Raw genomic sequence first — 22,423 nt, forward strand, 5'->3', positions numbered from 1 at the left:
ATAACTGGCTGCAAAGAACTGGAGTACTCGCAGACGTGGAGAAAAACCTTTGGTCATATTGGGTTAAAATTCTAAATTTGCAACTCTATAGCCTAGCAGCCTAATTTTACTTTAAATAATATTTAAAATTCCACAGAAACAGGTGGCTTAGGCTTTACACTCATCAGTAGTGACTGGGGATTGTTAAGCCCTGGTGGAGGATTTTTTTTTAAGTTTAAAGAGACATCGTCATCTCTCTGTGATCCAAAGGAAAGAAAGCTATAGCAAAATAATCATTGGAAATACTACTTATTCCTTGGACAATACAGCTCTCAATACATTGTGTGTCCTTTGAGGCATGCAAAGTATATATTATTAGCATAGATTAAACTATTGACTGTGCCTACCATTGTGTAGAAATAAGATAAAATTATTCGTACCTGGGAATTTATGTAACAACTTGCATATAGTAGCTAAGGCTGTTTACCTTCTTAAAAGCAATAGGAGTCATCTGCACTAGCTACACTGTTGCTAGCAGGTAGTGTACACTGTTGAGGCAATTTATAAATCATCATATCACTGTCACGGTGTATAGCAGTATAGGATATTTTAGATGAAATAAGAAGCAGCAAAGAATCCTGTGGCACCTTATAGACTAACAGACGTTTTGCAGCATGAGCTTTCGTGGGTGAATACCCACTTCTTCGGATGCAAGACATCCGAAGAAGTGGGTATTCACCCACGAAAGCTCATGCTGCAAAACGTCTGTTAGTCTATAAGGTGCCACAGGATTCTTTGCTGCTTCTACAGAACCAGACTAACACGGCTACCCCTCTGATAGATGAAATAAGTACATCATTGTTTTGGTAAACAGCATGTTAAATATCAATAAGATAGATTTTCATTTTTGTAGTGCAGCTTGTCAACTTTTACCGAATCATCTGGGTTGACCTGTTCAAATAGCAGGTAAGTCAAGTCTCCTCCTCCCTGGTCACCTGCTTCTTTATCATTTCAGTAATTGTGCTGGAAACTATGATAAAGTCTGGCTCACGCTGTGAGAAAGCAAAGCATCAAGGTTGTTGCATTGAAGTTAGGCAGCTTGTGTGCCGTGCCAACATAAGAAATATTTTTTTCCATATTCTTATGGCATTGTAAATTTTTCTTTCTAAAGAAGAGAGTCTGTAAACTTAGAAAAATTCAAGTTTAAGGGGACCTGCCAACCATCATTCTCCCCTCCCCCCAGGAATTGTCCATATTCTGTACCCAGCTGGTTCCCCATATATCTAATAACTTGTCAGGGAGAGTGTGGACTGATAGGGCAGTATGCTGTAGAAATGGGTTCAGAGAGCAGGTGGCTATTGCTACTAAGCAGAAGGGTAAATGAGATGTACAGTGCAGGTGTGTTACAGGGGAATGAGCTAGTTTGCTATTGGCATTCCATCCTCAGGGCTCATTAACACAAACATAACCAACATTCGTTTTACAATGCCACTTTTCATCTTCAAGAAGTACAGCTACTAAATTATGAAGAAAAGTTTGTTACAATTGTAAGTCATCTTGTATGACTGCTGGTGCTGCTATAGTTCTGACTGAGCTTAGCACTCAAGTTTTAAACCTGGTAGAATACAAATAGTCTACTAGAAATTATTCTTGTAAATGAAGGCTGACCTAATGAATTGGTGCTGAATTGAATGTTGGAAGATGCAGGCTATAATCATAGAATATCAGGGTTGGAAGGGACCTCATCTAGTCCAATCCCCAGACAGATTTTTGCCCCACATCCCTAAATGGCCCCCTCAAGGATAGAACTCACAAGCCTGGGTTTAGCAGGCCAATGCTCAAACCACTGAGCTATCCCTCCACCCTAACCAAGCTTCTTCTATCTCATAGAACTGGAAGGCACCCTGAAAGGTCACTGAGTCCAGCCCCCTGCCTTTTCTAGCAGGACCAAATACAGATTTTGCCCTAGATCCCTAAGTGGCCCCCTCAAGGATTGAACTCACAACCCTGAGTTTAATAGGCCAATGCTCAAACCACTGAAGTTTAAGTGGCTCAGACTGTCAGGACTGACTAAGAAAATATAGGTGAAATAAACTATTAAGTATCAGAGGGGTAGCCGTGTTAGTCTGGATCTGTAAAAAGCAACAGAGAGTCCTGTGACACCTTAAAGACTAACAGGTGTATTAGAGCATAAGCTTTCGTGGGTGAATACCCACTTTGTCAGATGCATGCCAGTAATTAATACAGAATTGCAATATTATTGCAACATGAAAATAGTAGTTTCAAACATATAGTTGCTTTTTAAGCAGAACAAAGCTTACTGTTGGCAAATGTGGCTTTTTTGTGTTTTTGTTGTAGGAAATGTAGAAATAGCCATAGTATTATATTTACTTGAAGAGTTTTATGTTTTGGGAATTGTATTTCAGTGCAGAACCCGAAATAGATGTAATCTGTTTATCCAAAGGCCAAATACAGAATAGTTCAGGTACAGTACAAGTTTATTCTATTGATGTGAACTCAGCCTTGAAGTGGGAGGATCACTATGTTATCCCACGCTGAGTGGGTGGGTAAACTTTCCCCATGCTAGTGCAGTTCAAAATACTTTGACTCTTTATACCCCCATTAATTTTATTTATTTTCTTCCTGTTTTCACCTTTCTGATTTAAATCACCAGGTGGAAAGTCCTGATTTAAATAATCAATTTTAACAAACTTTTCCATTTGTACTTCAGTTAGAGAGGTGCATTCTCAGTGGCTGTAACATTGATTTACAACTAAACAGTCTTTACACTAGATTTGTTATCTTTTTGCTCCCTACGAAGGTACGACTATAACTATGTACATTTATTTAAGCAATTATATAGTTTAATATTTTCAGACTTGTATTGTACATTTTAGTATGTTAGAAAATGGTGAATGATATATTGCTTATTTATTAATTAAATTTTGCTCATGATTTGTGTCAAGCAGCATTAGGATGGTAACTGGAATTGAATTAAATGCATACAACAGCAAGCAAAATTTATTTTTATTAAAAACAACAACCTTAAACGTTTTGGATATATATACACCGCTACCTCGATATAACGCCACCTAATATATCACTAATTTGGATATAACGCGGTAAAGCAGTGCTCGGGGGGGGGGGCTGTGCACTCCGGTGGATCAAAGCAAGTTCAATATAACACGGTTTCACCTATTGTAGAGAAATCTCTGTATTAACTATCTCTATAAATCTTTATGACATTGCATTGTGTTATTTTGTATTAAGTATCTTTCTATATTAAGTATCTTTATGGCATTGCATCTTGCATAATGTTATTTTGTATTTCATATGACTTGGCATTGTGCCTCTCTATTTTCATACAACTTTGTATTAGATCCCTATATAGAAAATTGTTAAAAAACTTTGTATCAAATGTTATAGCCCCTAAGGATAGTATAGTTAAAGTAAAAGAAACATGTGCCTTTTGGCTAGAAGTAGAATAAGATCTCTCCCCCCCCCCCCCCACTCTGTAATCAATTGCCCTATTGACTGAATGAGGTGTGAATGAGTGAGGCTTGGAAGACACCCACCTCCAGACAGCTACAACAGTTGCAGAGGGAATGGGAGCCAGAGCAAAGGACAATACAATTTGTCAAGTGGGCCCAATAAAGAAGAGCAGACATATTGACGGCCTCAGGGATTAGAAGCAAGCACCTTCTTTAGAAAACACCCTCTTTGAGCAGCATTGGGACAACACCCAGAGAAAAGCAGCACAAAGACCAACGGACACAGACCAATGGACACAGACCCAGATTTTGAATCTGGTCTAGATTTGCATAAGAGGGAAGCTGCTATAAATGTGAGGTGTCTTGCAGGAGGACCCTGGGTCTCGTCTTGTCACCATCGGAGCATCGATCCGGATCGGCAGAAGCCCGGCTCCACCCCTCCCCCATCTAACTCACCTGGCCAGTGCAGTTAAGGGGAGCAACTAGTTGGTAACAACAGCAAGATGGAGTGTGTTTGTGTCTGTGTGTGTGTGTGAATGCATGACTGTGATATATATCTCATGTGCATATCATAGAGTATTAATTGATACCTGTATTACTAATAAATGTGGCGTTTTGCCTTAATCCCCCTGAAAAGATCCTGTATAGTACTTTGAGTACAACACTATAACGCGGTAAGATTTTTTTGGCTGTCAAGGACAGCGTTATATTGAGGTAGAGGTGTGTGTGTATATATATATATAATTTTTTTCTGATTAAAACGTATTTCTCATTTATAACTAAATGATTTATTAAATAGCGGGAAAAACCGTAGACAGTGAATTAAACTGATTTCAGGTCAGCCTGGGAAAACTTTCAAATATGCCTATATGTGAAAGTGACTGGAGCTTAAGTCCCTATTTGCCAAAGTCTCTTGAAAATGAGACTGTCACCTACAAGTTACTTAGGCTGTCCTTCAGTCTTTGAAAGCTAGTAGAACTCATCCCCTCCCTCTGCATTTTTATGCCCAGACTGGAAGGGAGAGACAAGTTTTCCTGCTTTTTCAACACCCAGTTGATTTCTAAACATTGAGTTAATTAGTTCAAATGAAAAAAAAAACTCCTTTTGTGTCTACAGAAGAGGTTACTGCTTTCAAAAGCTGGTTTAGCACTTCAACAAACTCTGGTTCCAGGTGCTTAGCTAGTGACTTCCACCAGTAAGGTGGTATGACTTTCTTTTAAAACATCAGCAAACATGTTCCTCTTGAATGGTTCATTTCCAGCCCTGAGAGTTGTTATAGTTTGCATGGTTGATGGGTGATTATTAGATGTTCATGTGCAACAGCAGCATCTTCAGCTGCTAAGCATCTACCTTGGTACTTTGTGTTGAGAATTTTGACATGAAAGTAAGGTGCAGTACAGTACTTGATCCGTCTGCTTCTTTACCACCTTCAATTTAACTTTATTGTTGGGTATTCCTTGGAATGTCTCGAAGTTCTTTCCAAATTTAATCAAAAATACAGTAGCAGCAAACTTTCTGCAGTTTGTCAAAGTATATGGAAATAGATTTTAGTATATTCACCATATCTTCTGCATTTTTCTTTATCCAATGTTGAGTACTTTGGCTTTGATAGTTTCATATATTTTGTCATGATTTCTTCACAAATTGTCATTAGAATAGGCCACTTTTTAATAAACAGCTCAAAACAGTCAACCACTGAATTACATTGTACATCTTTGGGAGAATTAGTTTCTTCCTGTTCTCTTCAGTGAAGCTGAAGTGAAGTGGTTGTTAAAGTATTTTCCAATTTGAACAACATTTTCCCTTTATTTTTGCAGTTGTACTTAACCCTTTGGCTAAAAGATGCATTAAATGAGCACTGCAACCATTTGTTATTAGTTTCAGGTTCCCTTCGTTATCTTCTTCTAGATTTCTTCTTATCTTAGCTTTGTCACAAAAAATGTTGCAAATGTAGCAAAGTGCTTGAAACTTGAATTTTTGTTCAGTTTGTTATAACTTTTACTGCTAAACTCAGTTTTATAGGGAAAATAATAAATCATAAAGATTATCTAAATCTATTTTAAACCTGATCTTTAGCAACATACCAAACAGCTTGGTGGGGAAAAAAACTTTTTTAAAATGTTACAATTCATAAATGGCTAATAATGCTTTACTTTTAAACAGGAAGTCTTCACCTAGCATGTTTGATTATACTAAGCAATAAAAAATAATTTCAGAAATCCAGCAATAATAGGAAAATAAATTTACTAACCAGTTGATCCAGATTGTTCAGACATGTCCATGTCGTCGTCGTCATCTTCAAAGTTATTGCCTTCTAAAGAGCATTTTTTATAATATTGTTTCATTCTGACAACCAGGCTTGCATCTCTTTGTTGCACTGGTTACGTTTGGCACACGCTCCCTTTTTACCCAGAGGTACATGAATTTCTTGAAAATACCCCAGATTGGATCTTTTTTATGACCTGCAGCCATGGCAGTTTTTTCCCACCAGTTCCCAGGTGTTGAAATCAACACTAAAGGTTGGACTCTGAAGAATAGTCCAGTTTTCCTACAGTGTCCTGCTTTGACACCAGTATTGCTCATTTCTTGTTTCACACTCTGCTCTTTCTCCCTTATTATATAACTCCACCACCCTAACCTCACTTCCAGAAAAACAAAAAAGCTAATAGCAATCCAAGACTTCTGCTTGTGTAATTCTCATGCCTTTTGCACTGCAGTATTTTATTTGTTTAGAGACAGAGAGGGGAGGCAATTGAGAAATTAATGCATTTCTGTTTGTTTGTATCTCTACAAGGAGACAAAGCAAGGCCATTTCCCTGAAGTGCCTAGAATCCCAGAAGCAAGGGCTTGTAGTTACAGGGCAGATTGGTGTTTTTCCATGAGTTGGCGTGTACATTTCCATGCTGGGTTGAATCAAAAATATTAATAATTTGCAATGATCAGAGCTCAAGTAGGGAGAAGATATTCCTACTTTACATGAGACCACCCAGATGAGATACATGATGGTGTCTCTTGGAGTCAGAGGCTGGGCCCCAATGTCTGTCATGACTAAGGCTATGTTTTAATCGCGAGTATTTTTAGTAAAAGTCATGGACAGGTCACTGGCAGTAAACAAAATTCACAGGCCCATGACTTATTTTTATTAAAAATAGCCCTGACTAAAACGGGGGGGGGGGAGGGGGCGGAGAGGGACTTGGGGAGTGCCATGGGTGCTGGAGCATGCTCCTTACCCAGCTCCTGGGAAGCGGTGGCCCTAGCTCCATCTGCTGCCTCTGTTCTGCCCCAAGCTCCAGTTCTGCAGCTCCCATTGGCTGGGAACTGCGGCCAGATCGCCGGGCAGTGATCGATCCAGCGGGGATTGATTATCGCGTCTAGTGTAGACGCGATAAATCGATCCCTGAGTGCTCTCCCATCGACTCCTGTACTCCAGCTTGGTGAGAGGCACAGGCAGAGTTGATAGTGGAGTGGCAGCAGTCAACTCGCCACAGTGAAGACCCTACAGTAAGTCAATCGAAGTATGTTATTCACGTAGCTGAAGTTGCATAACTAGATCGATTCCCTCCCCCCCCCCCATTTTCCTTTGCAATATGAAAAACGTAATGAGAGAATTGGGTTATTGTGCATGCCTTGCTGTAATTTTTCATAGCTTTATAGCTTCCTAGGATGAGAATGGATCACAGAAATGACTTTTAAAAAGACAAACTGTTAAATCTTGATAGTTATATCACTACAGATTAGCACAGTTACTAGCCTCTCTATGCTACTAGGAAGATGAGAATAAGTAATTTGCAGAGCTGTGACTTTGCAGAGCTCCACCTGACATCATTTTCATTTTGTTGTCAAAATCTTAAGTCATCTAGGTGTAAAGACTTCAGCAGTTTATTTCATATATTATCATTGTTGTGTCTCACTGTTTTTCTTTTTTTAAGTTATATGCTGTCTGAATCAGAATTCTAGTTCCACCTACAACATTCCAGATTCTAGTTATCATCCTAGCTGAAGTACCGTAGTTTGAATCCCAAAATAATTAAGTGTCTTAATCACTAAAATGACCTCTTCCCTAATTATATAAATTATATAAAAATTATGTATACATGCACAAATTTCAATTGCTCTCAGAATTGTAAACTAAAACTTAAAAGGCAGATGAGTTTGGAATTAAATTAAATAAAATATTTAAACTCAAGTGTATAGGTTAGTTATCATACAGTGTCTGATAACTACTGTATATGCTATAACTTACCCATCATTGACAGTTTTCTATCACTCCAGCAGTGATACTAAATATATTAAGCAAAATTTAGCACTGTATTTCTTATTTAAAAACTAATATACTGATTTGATAATTCTTTGTGTAAACTGAGTAGTTTTGTAATTGCTCTATAGTAGCTACTCAAACTACACTAAATACAACCATTGTCTAAATGGAATTTAATTTAAATATTATAATAGAGCTGATTATATGAAATAAATGATTGTTATGTAGGTGTTTCAGAGAAACACCCTTGCTGCCACCACTCTGTAGTGAGTAGACACGTCTTTCCTGCACTCTCTCACTACTCCACTGCACGGAAAGGAGAACTAGCTACGTGAATCAGTCTGTTTCTTGTTGGTGGCAGGACAAGTCTTGGGTTACCACAGCTGTAATATTGTGGGAGTAACCCATTCTTAAAGTCTTGTGGTTCAGGTAAATGATTCTGGAACTGAGTCTTTATGCCGACTTCCTTTAGATTTTTGTTTCCCTTTATTAAAAAAACCAACAACTTAGAGATGCTATCAACAAAATTCATGCTTCTGTCGGAAAGATTTTTTTTACTCTATTATAAGTAATGCCTATGTTATTAAAATGACGATATCAGGGATTTTCTTTTCCCCTTTCCCTGTACATCTGACAGTTCTTTCCATGTAGGTGGTTTCATTTCCCCATTTCCTCTTTTAGTATGAAGATGGCCATCTCAAACTACTCTATGGGCACCTAGTTGCTTACTCTCCCTTTGGCAATGCAAGAGTGTGGAACAGTTGCAGAAACATGGAGTTATTAATATTTCAAAATTTTGATAGCTGCCATTTTGTATGTTAAAAAAAATTCTTTTATAATGCCCAAACATGTGCTGGGTGTTTTAGACATAAACAGATAGGGGAAGGGATGCCATCATACAAGCAAATAACTGAAATAAGTCCACAATTTTTGTAGTTTTTTTCTTCCACCCCCCACATCCTGTCCCTCAAGCCCCTGATCTTTGATTCAATCTTATATTTGTCCTGCAACCCTTGATCACTTGTTCACTACCTGCTTCCTAATCCTCATGCCCATCACTCTCCACTGACTCGTAGCAAAAGAAACTTTAACTCAGTATTGCCAACAACAGAAAATTTAAAAAAAAATCATGAGTCAGATCCCTCAAAAATCACAAAACACTTTTAAAAGGCTTTAAAACATGTTTTTGGTTTGATTATTTTTTAAAATTCCTTCTACTCACCCCCAACATGTAGGAGACAGCTAGTCTTGTCAACTGTCACAAATTTATCGATTACAAAATGTGATTTTTTTGGTCCCTGTTGCAGGATCCTCATTAGTAATACAGAGGCATCCAGTCTCTCATAAGCATTACTGTTACATCTTTGAGACTTGCTGTTTGGAAAAGCAAGTTTATTAAATCACAATCTGAACTTCTTGGAGCTTACACACGCAGAGTCTTCCATTCTCTGGACATAGGCAAAATGTCTCTCTCAGTGCTTTGCATCTCAAATACTCTCCAGAATGGTGCCACACCCTATCCTTAAAAGGGTAGCTCCAATTAACTAAAACACAAACAGTAAAAATACAACAGTAATATGAGTAGTATCACACCATTCAATTTCATTTCTAAATACGTTTTGCAATATGAAATCATTCCAGCAACTACTGTGGGGTTATTACATTAACTGTTTATATGATATGTATATTTTTCCCACTCCCACGTGGTGGATCATCAGCAGAGTTTGAACGGAGAGCTGTCAGATCCACAGCACAAACCTCTTCCCAACAGTTACTCTTTTAGCTGATGTGGAAGTAAGCATAATACTGTTCTTTATGTGGACTAGAGCTTAACAAGGAGACATGTTTTGCCAGGGGGTTAAATGTGTTTGCAACAATGTTTTTGGTAAATAGTAAATACACTGAAAAATGCATTTAGTTTCAGTCAAAAAAAAGTTCGAGTCCATTCAAAATGAGCCGGATTCTTTTTGGGATTTTTTTGTTCAGCTACAAAATCAAAACATTAATTATTCTCTCGGCTGTATTTGTGACACAGCAGTATACTCTGTGTAAGGCAGGGGCCAGCAAACTTTTTGGCCTGAGGGCCACATCGGGTTTCGGAATTTGTATGGAGGGCAAGCTGTGCCTCCCTAAACAGCCAGGCATGGCCTGGCCCTGCCCTCTATCCGACACCCCCACCCCGCTTCTCGCCCTCTGACGTCCCTCCCCAATCTCCTGCCACGTCCAACTCCCCCTGTCCCCTGACTGCCCCCTGCCCTGCATCCAACCCCCCCTTCTTCCTACCCCAGGACCCCTGCCCCCATTCAACCCCTGTTCCCTGCCCTCTGACCACCCTGACCACTATCCACACCTCTGCCGCTTGACCTCCCAGCCCGGGCTCTGCAGCTGTGCTGCCCCAGGAGATCATGACCCTGCCACCCAGAGCATTGTGCTGGTGGCGCAGTGAGCTGAGGCTGTGGGGAGCAGGGAACAGTGGGGGAGGGGCTGAGGGCTAGCTTCCTGGGTCAAGAGCTCAGGGGCTGGGCAAGAAGAGCCCACGGGCTGTAGTTTGCCCACCTCTGGTGTAAGGCATTGTGGGTCTCAAACTTGAGCCTGCAACAAACACCGCCACTCTGCCATCCATCAGAAGCAGTAGCCAACTCTTGCTCCGTTACCCACAACCTGCTGTGGACACAGTCTATGGAAAGTCCCTCCTCAAGGGGTCTGACAGACAGTAAGTAACCTCATGGCTCCTGATTGGCTCCCTGCCCTATATAAACCCAAAGGGTGTTCCAGAAAGTGTTTAGTCAACAGCGTAGGTGTCCTTTAGTTGCCACGTCCATTCCTGCTTTTGCTCTTGAACTCTGGGCTCTGACCTAAGCTTGATTTGGACCTCGACTTCTAACTTGGACTCTGATCCTTAGTATTGATCCCAGGTTGGAACATGACTGCAAACTTTTCCGCTACTCTTGGCCTCAGGTTTCACCCTGCTTTGACTCTTGGTCCCAACTGCCCTTGTCAGGATCCTGTCAGGATTCTTGGTCTTTTTTACTTAAGGGCTTGGCTACACTTACAAATTTGCAGCGCTGCAGCAGGGTGTGAAAACACACCCTCTCCAGCGCTGCAAATTGCGGCGCTGCAAAGCGCCAGTGTGGTCAAAGCCCCAGCGCTGGGAGCGCGGCTCCCAGCGCTGTCCGTTATTCCCCACAGGGAGGTGGAGTACGGACAGCGCTGGGAGAGCTCTCTCCCAGCGCTGGCGCTTTGACTACACTTAGCGCTTTAAAGCGCTACCACGGCAGCGCTTTGAAGTGCTAAGTGTAGCCAGAGCCTAGGTCTAAGAGTAGAGTGTGGTGTTAGTAGCTAGGCAGCATAGCTGATATATCTATGCTCCTGTGAAAGTTGTCTGTGGGGAGCAGGATGTAAAAGCATGAAACTGTTTCACCTGAGTGTCATGAAATCATGTGAAGGCTGAACCTTTTGCAGTCTTCCCAAGACCAATTGCAGCAGGGTCCAAAATCACATTATCTGTGAGTTGGCAACACTGTTAACTACTTGGCTCATTTTGAATATGGCAGACTCCCTATCCACTTAGTTATTTCTTTCCACACCTTCTAAACAAGCCTGTCTCTACCCTCAGAATCTGGAACTAGTGGAATTTGAGAGCTGGAACAAATAGCTGATGCTGCTGAGTCTTTCTCTCCTGAAGGAAGCAGGGCTTTCCTACAAAGCTTCAGGTCCAACTGAATTTATGTAATTTAAAAATATGTAACTTGTAAAACACAGTTTCAAAATTGCTGCTTTATATGCCCCCCTGTGATCATCTTTGTGCAGCTATTTAAAGAGAGGAAAGTTCCATTTCAAGGTGCACTTCTCACTTAATACGGAATATATTCTTATAGTAGCAGAATATTCAGTAATCTAGTCTGCCATTTTTGTGTTTCAGTTTCAGAATTACCTACTCCCACAGATATGGAAAAATAAAAACTCCTGTCATGGGATTTATGCCAATCTAAAAATGTAACAAAAAATTCTATTTTTACATGTACATCTTAAAATATCCTTAGGTATGCCTCTGAACTTGCTAGTTCAAAAATGTGGAAAACTAGTATGTTGCAGAAAAAAATATATGTTAAACATAATTGCTGATTTTTACTAGTAACTTGTAACATGAATCATTCTGCAAATCCAGAAATTCTTATATTCAGCTTCTAATACAAGGAATATAATTTTCACAATGTACTTTTTTAAAAAGTTTGGTGCATTTCCCTTATGACCCTAAAGTTTTTGAAATATCCTTTTTTGCAATCTAGCTATTTGGAGATTTCTGAGAAATGAAGTCTACCACTTTGCAGTGGTATTAAACAAGGTCTTAATGTGAGTATTTTATTCTGCTTTTCTGAGAACAAAACAATAAAAAGGTACTTTATCCTAAGTGCCCATTGCCCTTCCAAATTTTTTAAAACTTAAAGATGAATCCAGGAGCAAACTCTGTGTAAAGCAATAACTAAACTTAACCGTGGAAAATTGAGACATTACATCTGCCAAATATTGTCTTAAGCGACACTGCAAAACTCCCTACCCAAAATACTATGTAAAAAGGTGTATTTTGCATTATGCTATGAAAATTAACAAATATGGGCTGTTTTGGAGCAGATTCTGAATTCAAGGGTCCATCATGTTAACATCATCTTCCCTTTATATTAAGGGAGTCTGGCTTGCGTACCTCTGCTGGTTTAACTGTGTCATTCTGGCACAGGAAAAGATAGTCTCTTAAGAAGGTGTGTGCAAAGCCATTACTGGCTTCATACCATAGGCCATAACCATCAACTTAAATTCCACCTGGAAACCTGCAGACAGCCAATGCAAATTATGGTGCCCTTTTAAATAACAAGTTCATGGTGAGAGACCTTGCTTAAATGGTAGAGAATGCACCAGCTCAGTCTCAGTTTCCAAAAGAATTTAAGATGTAGCTCCCAATAGAGTGCATTGCAGCAATCCAGTTTTGTGGTGACAAAGGAATGAATCATGGTAGCAAGAGAGAAGGCCACAACCTCCTAGTCAGAAATTGGAATCTCTTTTCACCTAAATGACACCCCAGGCAGGATGCAAACCATACAAGCCTTTCATGGGCAAGAGGGAATCCATAAACGAGCTCTGCTATTATTCTCTAAAAGGGAAGTAAGCACAACCCCAGCTTAATCAGTTTCATGAGACTTGCACCTGTATATCACATGCTTTCCTTCTCCTAGGCTAGCTACCCAGTGTAAAAAGCACAGCTCTTCCCACCCACTAACCTCTTAGTGAGCATCTTAGTTTTATACTAGGAGAAAATAGTACCAGTCACCATTCTTATCCTTAAAAAAGAAACATGGAGTAATCTGACCAGGAGATGGAGCTGAACTATTAAGGAGTGCCTCTAAACAGTCCTGTCCATGCCAACGATTAACCTGGCCTGTCCCTTCACATGTCTATAGCAACTTCACCCTTATTTAGCTTATTCACTATGTGGAGAGGAGGCAGGTATGTGGAGGTGAGGGAAATAGGAGGGGAAACAATTTGTTTCCCCTCCCTTACAAATTGCTGATGGAGCCAGTGGCAGGATGTGTATGCCTTCTGTACTTTTAGGAAGGAATTACTTATCTATAATTGCAAAACTGACCCATCTTCCTTCCCTGGAGAGCTGGATCATGCTATGTTCTTAAATTGGGACCCAGAAAAAGAGGAAACTGTAGAACAATACAGAATTATGTGTAACTTTGAGCTATGTGGCAGAAATAATCTTTATGGAAACCCCCTTTCTGTAGCTGAGCTGTGACTTTTTTCATAATTTAAATTTAAGTTTCAATCCCACAACCTCATTTTCATGCTCAATATTAAGCAAGTGAGTAATCCCACTGAACTGCTTAAATTAAGTGTGTTTGAGTCTTTGCAGGATTGAAGCCTACATTATATACTGAAGTCTAAGTAGCTTTCTATAGGAGTTACATGTCTATAAAAAAGGTACAGTAAAAATTCTGTTAAAAAAACAAAAATAAAAGAACCCACCCTGCATCAGCGAGTCATAGAGCTTGGATCAAATGACTTGGGCTCATGCTATGGAGCTAATAATAGCAATGTAGATGTTCCCATTTGGGCTGGAGTCCAGGCTCCGAGACCTGGTGAGAAGGGAAGCCTGGCTTCCAGCCTGATTGAGAATGTCTACACTGTTATTTTTAGCTCTGTATCGTGAGCCCAAGTCAGTTTCCTCGGCTCTGAGATTTGCTGCTGCAGGGTTTTTCGCAATGTAGATGTACCCCAAGACTCCTAGAGAAATGCCTTCACCTAACAACCAAAGCATACCCTCCTTTTCTCAGGGAATCAGTTCACAGATCCCTCTAGAATGAATAATTTTCTCTTTAAAACTATAGTAGAACTGGAAACATTTGAAAAATCTGCAGAATTGTAAATTACTTTGATTATTTTTTATAGCAACATTAGCAGTAATGTCCATCTTCAGCATTTGGGTGTGAGTTGGAAAATACTGACATTGGAATATTAGCTGCTTATGCTAAAGTAAATAGTTCTACAGCATTTTCTACTAAGCTGGTATTACGTGTTTGTAGCAAATTCTCCTGGAGTGTGACACCTTATGCTAGCCCAGTAGAATTATGGACTTTCCTTGCATTAACTCCAGGGTGGCCAACCTGAACCTGAGAAGGAGCCAGAATTTATCAATGTGCATTGCCAGAGAGCCACAGTAATACACCAGCAGCCCCCCCATTAGCTCCCTCCCAGCACCTCCCACTCACTGGCAGCCCCACTGGTCAGCACCCCCCCATTCCTCCCCACATCTCCCGATCAGCTGTTTTGTGGTATGCAGGAGGCTCTGTGGGGGGTAGGGAGGAGCGAGGGCACTGCAGGCTGAGGAGAGGGGGTGGAAGGGGTGGAGTGGGGGCAGGGCCTGTGGCAGAGCCAGGGGTTGAGCAGTGAGCACCCCCTGGCACATTGGAAAGTCGGTGCCTATCGAAGGAGCCGCATATTAACTTCTGAAGAGCTTCATTTGACTCCGGAGCTACAGGTTGGCCACTCTTGCATTAACTCTTATAATTTCATTAGCTGATATATAAATTTAAAAAAAAAAACAGATGTAGCTGTGAGTCTTAATTGCTGCAGACTTTGTCTAAAATTGTTCTTGGGCATTCCATTATCAAGAAGCTTAAATACTTTTCTAAAGATTAGCTTTTTTGAGTAGCTAGAAATCAATAGGATTATGTACCATTTCATAAAGTATAGAAGAATTTGGGTGAATATCTCAGCTAAAATTAATACAGTGGTACCAAGTAGTGAGAGAGGTATACAATTGGGTCAGTTAAATTTTAGTCTTAAGAAAGCTTATTAAAATGCCTAATGAGATTTGACTCTTTTTTTGCAGCTGTATGCTAAATTACCAAATATGGTATGGGGTAGAGAAGTTCACTGTCCTGGCTACCCAGAAAGTTTTGAGGGAGATGTATTTGATAATTATAGAGAGAGTCTTTTATCTTCTCAATGTGAAGTTTTTCCCCGGACTTCTAAGATTAGATCTTGCGATACACATTTAATAAAGCCTCAGTATAAGCATTATGTATGACTTCAAAAATTATAGAGAAAATCTAGTGTGATTTTTTTTGTTTATAAATTTTGGTCCTCATATACCCTGACTTCAGTCTGTCATGTCTTCCCTTGCCCTCTCTTGTTGTTGCTTAGACTGTAAACTATTTGGAGTAGGGGCCATGTCTGTTTTCTAGTTATGGCACCTAGCATGCTTTTGAGGGCACAGTGAATACATTTTGTTTTCTGTAAATTTGGAGTACCTAGAATTGGAGGAACCTTGTTTTGTCATATTGTGTAATGGAAACTTTTGTTTTTGTGCTCTTATTTTTAAGACTTTTATTTCTCACTTTGCTGCTAGGCCATAATGTTTTGCCCAAAGAGAAAACAATTACATCTTGAACTGATTTGGCTAGAAGAAGATTCCATGATTAGTTAGCATCAGTGCCCTATGTATTATGTGGCCAGGAAATCTATTTCTTGTCACAAAACTGTTCTGCAAAATTTGAACTGTCATATTTTGTGAAATATTATACCACCACTGAAAACATGTACAGGAAGATTTATACAGGAATCATGAGTAGAAGAGGCAACCAAATCCTCAAGTCTGTAGGTGACTGAAGTTGAGAATATTGGCCAGTGTTTTTATCCCACAATCCCAGTTCAGCTGCCAAAGGCCCCAATTCCAAAACGTGGCAACTTCCATGCAAAAATACGAGGTGTATTGAAATATGATGACATTGTAAAAGAGAATTTAATATAAGTGAAAGTAATACAGGAAGAAATTAACAAACCTCTATTTTTAATTAAATGAAGCTGTTGTAAAATTTCCAGACTCCTGCATCTGTGATACAAAATTTTGGTCCACCTTGCTATGGTGCACACAGGAGCTTGCTTATAATAAGGGCCATTGGAAATGCCAACTTTTAGGGTGGCAGAGATCTTCGGTATTTGTTGTTTTCTGCAGAATTTAAGCTTTTGTAAAAGATTCTAGTCTCCTGACACAAGACATTCTGTAAGGTGAGAACTGCAGTAACATCAAAGCAGTTCACAGCCAGAGACAATCTCTAGCGATTTCAATTTTCAGCTACTAGATTTTAAATTGTATTAATGTTTTAATTAATATTTATCTATAAAAATCTCTGATGTTAGAAGGAAAAATGTCTTCCAGCTCTTTAGCCCCTCTGCCCTCCCCTGTGCAAATGACTGCATTTTACTATGGATATTGGGACACTTATTTAGGGGACTAGCCTCTCTTTTAGGAAGAAACAAGTAATTTTAACCAATAGGAAAGCAGAACTTCACTCTTAATATTCCAATAGGATTTAGAATCACATATAATTCTTTATATTTTATGATAGGATATATTGCTGGGTGAGTAGGTATGTCTCAATCTGAGAGGTGAAAATGTTTTATTTTTTCCCCCCAGAAAGGCACAGAGGCCACTTTATTATATCTGTTCCCTTGGGTCATATGGCTTTTGACTCTTCTAAGGGTCTAAATACCTTTTCTAGAAAGTGAGCTTTCTGACTCCCATGCATAAGTCGAAGCCAAAGTATGTAAGCTCTGAATATTCAAATCACTCCTTTCAGAGAATAAGAATTAAAGGTAGACTTTTCATCACTCTCTGAGAAGAGCTGGCTGACAACTTAGTGCTGGATCTCCTTTTGTTTTACAACTGTCAAACCACGTTAGAAGACAAGTACATTAAATACTTAATGTTATTCTTCCATGTAAGCAATTACAGGAATTCCCACAGGGATGTTATTTAAGAACTAGCAGGAGAGGTGGTAAATTACACACTCTGAGATGTAGTCCACACCAAGAAAAAAAATTGAGAACCCCTCAGTATTGCAGAACTCTTGGAAGACCTCTAAATTATTGCCTGTATTAATTTATTTCATGCTTGGGATCAGGTTAAAGCATGCTTTCCATATTCTGCTGTAGACTGGACTGAACTATCCTTTCACTATGTTCATAGGCCATCTTGTAGCATTGCAAAAGTCATGATTAGTGTAGTACAGTTTGTAGAGTCTTGTGTGGATGCAAAAATTTGTATCCACCTCCGATTCACATAAATTAGCTGCAGATATCCGCAGATATCAGCAGATTTGCAGTGCTCTACATAAGAGTTCCACATGTCGCCATGCAACAGTGATGCAGAGTTGTGCCAAACCCCCAACTGTCTCCCCACCCCCTACTTCTCCATTGAGACCTCCCACTGTACCTCCTTCCCCGTTCCGGGCAGGGAGGCTACATTTTGGGCCCTTGTGTGTGGCACCACCCTCCCACAGGGTGCTCGGCAGCTCTTACACACACTGTGCTTGGCTCACTGTGCAAGAGCACACGGTTGTGCTCCCTTCTGGGAGTTGTCATTTACCTCCTCCATTTGAGCAAGCTGTGGACTATATCACCCAGAATGCTCAGGGAGCTATTGCTACTGATTTGTGATTCAGAAAGCAGAGCTGCAGCCTAACGGCTGGGTGACAGCCTCTCTGTTCTTGTGAGTTTGTGCTGCAGAGCCCTGCGTGGATACAAAATTTGTATCTGCATCCAAGCTGTGAGCTGCAAAAACGGTCTGTGCATATATCGTATATATCCTCAGATTTGCAGGGCTCTACTGTTTGGTCCTATCTCCACTGTTATACTGAACTTTTAAAACTGTATCTGGGGGCTGCTTTGTTGCTGGAGGATCCTGGATACATATTACAAATTACAGTGTAAATACTGATTGAGCATTGTGACAGTGTAAATCTCATTCCACTATTCTGGCAATTTCATCATACATAGTTCAGTAGACAATTCTTCACCTTTTTCTGGTGAAGAATTATCCATTGAACTATGTAAAGTAACTGTCTAGAATTTACTCATCAAACTCTCATTAGATTAATAAGCTAGGCTTCATCTTACAATGCGGTCAGCAGATCATTTGAACAAGAATTAAAATTTTCCGTCTTGAGGGGTCACACTGGAACACAAGCAATGTAACAAAGTAATATGTAGGGTATGTCTACACAGCAGCTAGACACCTGTGGCTGGCCCGAGTCTGAGGCAGCTGACTCTCAGAGCTTGGATTGCAGGGCAGCATTTGGACTCGGGGTGGATCCTGGGCTCTGGGACCTTCCCCCAGCCACACTCCCCACTGTCTGAGTCTCTGCTGTAGTGACAGGTCTTGTGAGGTGGTGGTTGAAACATACGTCCCTCAGCGGTTTATTCACAGTATATTCATTGAGCAATTTCTCATAATACTGCTGCCACTTCCAAATGACCTCTTCCACCAGTACTCTTCTCTTTTCATCTTTGGCATACTTCACAACTCCCAAGTCCTTTGTGCTTCTTTGCTTGATCTTGGCTAATCTATATATTCCTTTCCATAGTTCTATATATTCCCCACCCCCCAAAAGAGTTTTCATGGTTGAGGTGAGTTTCATGCCCTAGAACAGTGGTCCCCAACGCAGCACCCGCGGGGCATTTATGTGCACCCGCCTAGCATCCAGCAGGGGAGAGAAGCCACGGCCCCACACCTGCCGGAGAGAGAGCTTCTCTCCAGCTTCGAAGCCGGAGAGAAGCCACGGCCCCGCCCCTGCCGGGGACAGAGAACTCCGGGGCAGCTGGCGCGGGTGTTCTCGGTCCCTGGCAGGCGCGGGGCCGCAGCTTAAGCCAGAGAGAAGCTGCGGCCCCGCCCCTGCTGGGGACAGAGAACTCCGGGGCTGCAGGCTTCATTCTGTGTTAAAGTAAGAATAATAAATATATTTGGACCAGCAGTTCAACAATGTTTTACTTTTGTAAAATAAGATGAAAACTGTTTATGATGTTTATTTTGTAAAAACTCCTTAGTTATTCTTAGAAGTAGATAAAAAAGAGCAAATTCACATGGTAAGGTGAAAGAGTAATTGCCAGATAATTTAATTAATATCTTTTACATGTAAAATTATCCTTTTTATCTTATGGATTCATATATTATGTAATATTAAATATGTTGTTTTTTGTATTATTTAATGTACAAATACAAAATAAGCCTTGAAAAATTGTTGGCATCCGCCACACTCTTCTGAAAACATGAATGTGCTACTGGCCACAAAAAGGTTGGGGACCACTGCCCTAGAAAATGTCTCATGCGGCTGGTATAATATGTATATCCTCTGACAAATAAACTGCTACCACTTCCTTTTTGTGGCAGACTCGTTCTTAATTGAAAGTGGGGGTGCAAAAGGCGGGTGTCTGGCGCCTTATAACCAGACTGCTCCGGACAGATGAGGCTTATAAGCTGTGGTAGGAACTCTGATTTCAAATCAAGAACATCAGGCCTGGCCAACTGCTTTATAAAAGTTGTGCCAATCACACATGCTCTATGAGTATGTCTACACAGCCTATGGAAACAAGCCTCCCAGCCCGGGTCAGCAGACTTGGGCTAGTGGGGCTAATGCTAATGTTCTAAAAATAGCTGTATAGACAGTGTCTTGAACTTGCTGCTCGGGGTGGGCCTTGGTCTCTGAAGCTTAGGGATGAGGGTAGGTTTCAAAGCCCAAGCTCCAGCCAGAGCTGCAGCTTCAAAGCATTGTCCACACTGCTATTTATAGACCACTAGTGTGAGCCTTGCTAGCCCAAGTCTGTTGATCCAGGCTAAGAGCCTTGCTTCCATAGACAGTGTAGACATAATCTGTGGGTCTTCATATTCAGGGAGTATATCAGTACAAAACTAGGGCATTCTCCAGAAATGATGCACAACTGCTTTGTCTGATGTCTGGGGAAATGGGAAAATGCTACTGCATTCCGGGTGCATTTGGCTAAAGAAGTGAGCCTACCAACTATATTTGGCTTCCCTGAATGTTGGAATGATGCCTTGGAAATGAAGAGAAGTAGATGAGATTTGAAAAGGAGAGTGCATGTTTTCTGCATACAAGAGACAAAATGGAAGGATAAAAATCCATGAACATCAGGGTGGGTTACAAGATGATATATCATGGCTCAGCAGCAAGGAGGAATAGAGTAGGAATAATCATATCAGAAATATTACAGGATAAGGTTGAGGACATCCAGAGGAAGAGAGATTTGCTGGTGAAAGTTAAAATAGCACCGAGCAGAGAACAAATATTTAATGTTGTATGCAGATAAGGTGCTGCAGGTTGGTTGTATGATTGAGGAAGAATGAGGAATTCCAGATAGCGTTGAACCTAGTGATAAGTGAAGTACCGCAAACGAATTGATTGTTATAGCAGATCTCAACAAGCATGTGGGAGAACACAGTGAGGGCTATGACAGTTGTCATGGAGGACAAGCCTTTGGAACCAGAAATGAAGCTGGTGAGGATATGTTAGAGTTAACCAGCCCATGGCCTGATTGTTGCCAATATATACTTCATAAAGAGGGAGGCACGCCTAATTACATACAAAAGCAGTACCGTCAGGTCCCAGATTTAGTACTTCCTGACAAGAGGAGGAGGTCTAAAAATGTGAGAATATAAAGTGATTTGGGGAGAGCATATTGTGGAGCAACATAGATTGCTTATAATGGACTTCCATGTGGGTGGTATTGGTGGCCTTTGATATACAGAAGGTCAGACTAGATCTGTCCTTAAATTCTGTGACCCTGTCATTGAGAAATTGACACACACAATTAACTTAACCCTCCAAATAAGCCTTCAACAAAATGTTTGATGCAGCTCTTGGCCAATGCAGTGGTATTAGTGGAGGAAGGACCATTTTGTATTGGTCTCTAGTTTAGTATAATTCCTTCTGTCTAAATGAAGGAGCAGCACTTATTGACTATGGAAAGTCGTGCACACGTGGAAAGATGGTTATTGTGTGACCTGAGCATATACTTCTTGTGACACAGACTCCTTGGCAAAAGACTCACCTCAGACCTGACAAACTTACTCAGCCAAACATATCTTGCGGAATATGTATCCTTAAGGTATCTACAGAAAGCTGGTAACTTGTAATGATTCATAATCATTGCAAGATGTATGGAGGATAATATTTAAGGAAAAAGTATTTTTAGTGAAAGTATACTTTATGGACATGGAGTAAAAATTAGTCTCCAGGATAATTTGTCTTGGTGATGGCCTATTCAAGCAGGAAGGAATTGTCACCCTGTCCTGGTTAGTTGGTGATATAATACAAGACTCAATTATCTAGCATTGTTCCATCCCAAGACTTTCAATGGAACACCACTAGAGAAACTGCAAACAGTCAAAATCCACTGAGATCATATTGTCTAGCAGATCAAGACTTTTAGAATACCACCTCACAAGGTATACTTCGTACAAAACCTATCCTAATTACATGACCGTGGTGAATATTGGGGAGCCAGGGTGTCACAAGGGGTTTTTCTCATGAGTTTGGATCCTGGTTCCTGTGAAGCCAGTCAGCTCTGCAACAGATTGAACTTTATGCGTGTCGTGGGGGGAGAGGGGAGCTCACTTTATTAGATGGAAAAATTAACTATTAATAAATGTAGATCCAGGTTTGCATTTTATTATTTTGTTTTGTATTATTCCCATTTGTTTCCACTGCACTCTCTTGTTTCCAGTTAAATTGCCATTCTTTCTTAAATAAACCCACTCTTGTTTTATTATAAGTGCTCACAAGTGCTGTGTGATTTTACAGAAGCAGTGATTTAAGGAAAACTCTGATGTACACTGCTCCTTTGGGGGCAGAGGATCTGGGACTTCTGAGTAGCCAGTGTTGGGCTGGAGATCACAGAAGAACACCTCAAAGAGACTCAGGGACTGGAGTGCACCTATTTTTAATCTGCAAGACGAAGACAGAGCTGGCATAGCCACTCATGCTCTCCCCTCCAGGCTAATATCCAGCCACCATGGCCAAGGCTTCCTCTTGCTGGAGGCAGGGGGTGACTCATAGTCCTGGGTTACCTGAGAATCATCACACTTCCCTTCTCCAGAAAGTCTGAGACGAATCAAAAGAGGTGTAAAGACTGTAACAGAGGAGTAAGAAGTAGAAAGTTACATGAAAACAAGAGAAGTGCACAAATGCATAATCAGAGTAGGGGTGACAGTGTGTAACGGACGTGTAATATTTAATTTTTGCATAGAAGGGAGAATTAGTAGTTGAAAGAATCGTGCAATCTGATTGTTGGCTAAATGGGATTGTTAGCCCAAATATATTCAGTTATAAAAACGTCTTTT

At 40.5% G+C, this 22,423-nt stretch overlaps 1 protein-coding gene across 2 annotated transcripts in view; it reads left to right on the forward strand.

The window, feature by feature from the left end:
• The window catches only part of SNX13 (sorting nexin 13), a 165,858-nt gene that overhangs the window by 28,797 nt on the left and 114,638 nt on the right, over positions 1-22,423 (forward strand). The window lies entirely within an intron of this gene.

Source organism: Mauremys mutica, chromosome 2 (genome assembly GCF_020497125.1).
Source record: "Mauremys mutica isolate MM-2020 ecotype Southern chromosome 2, ASM2049712v1, whole genome shotgun sequence".
In the NCBI taxonomy this organism is placed as follows: domain Eukaryota; kingdom Metazoa; phylum Chordata; order Testudines; family Geoemydidae; genus Mauremys; species Mauremys mutica.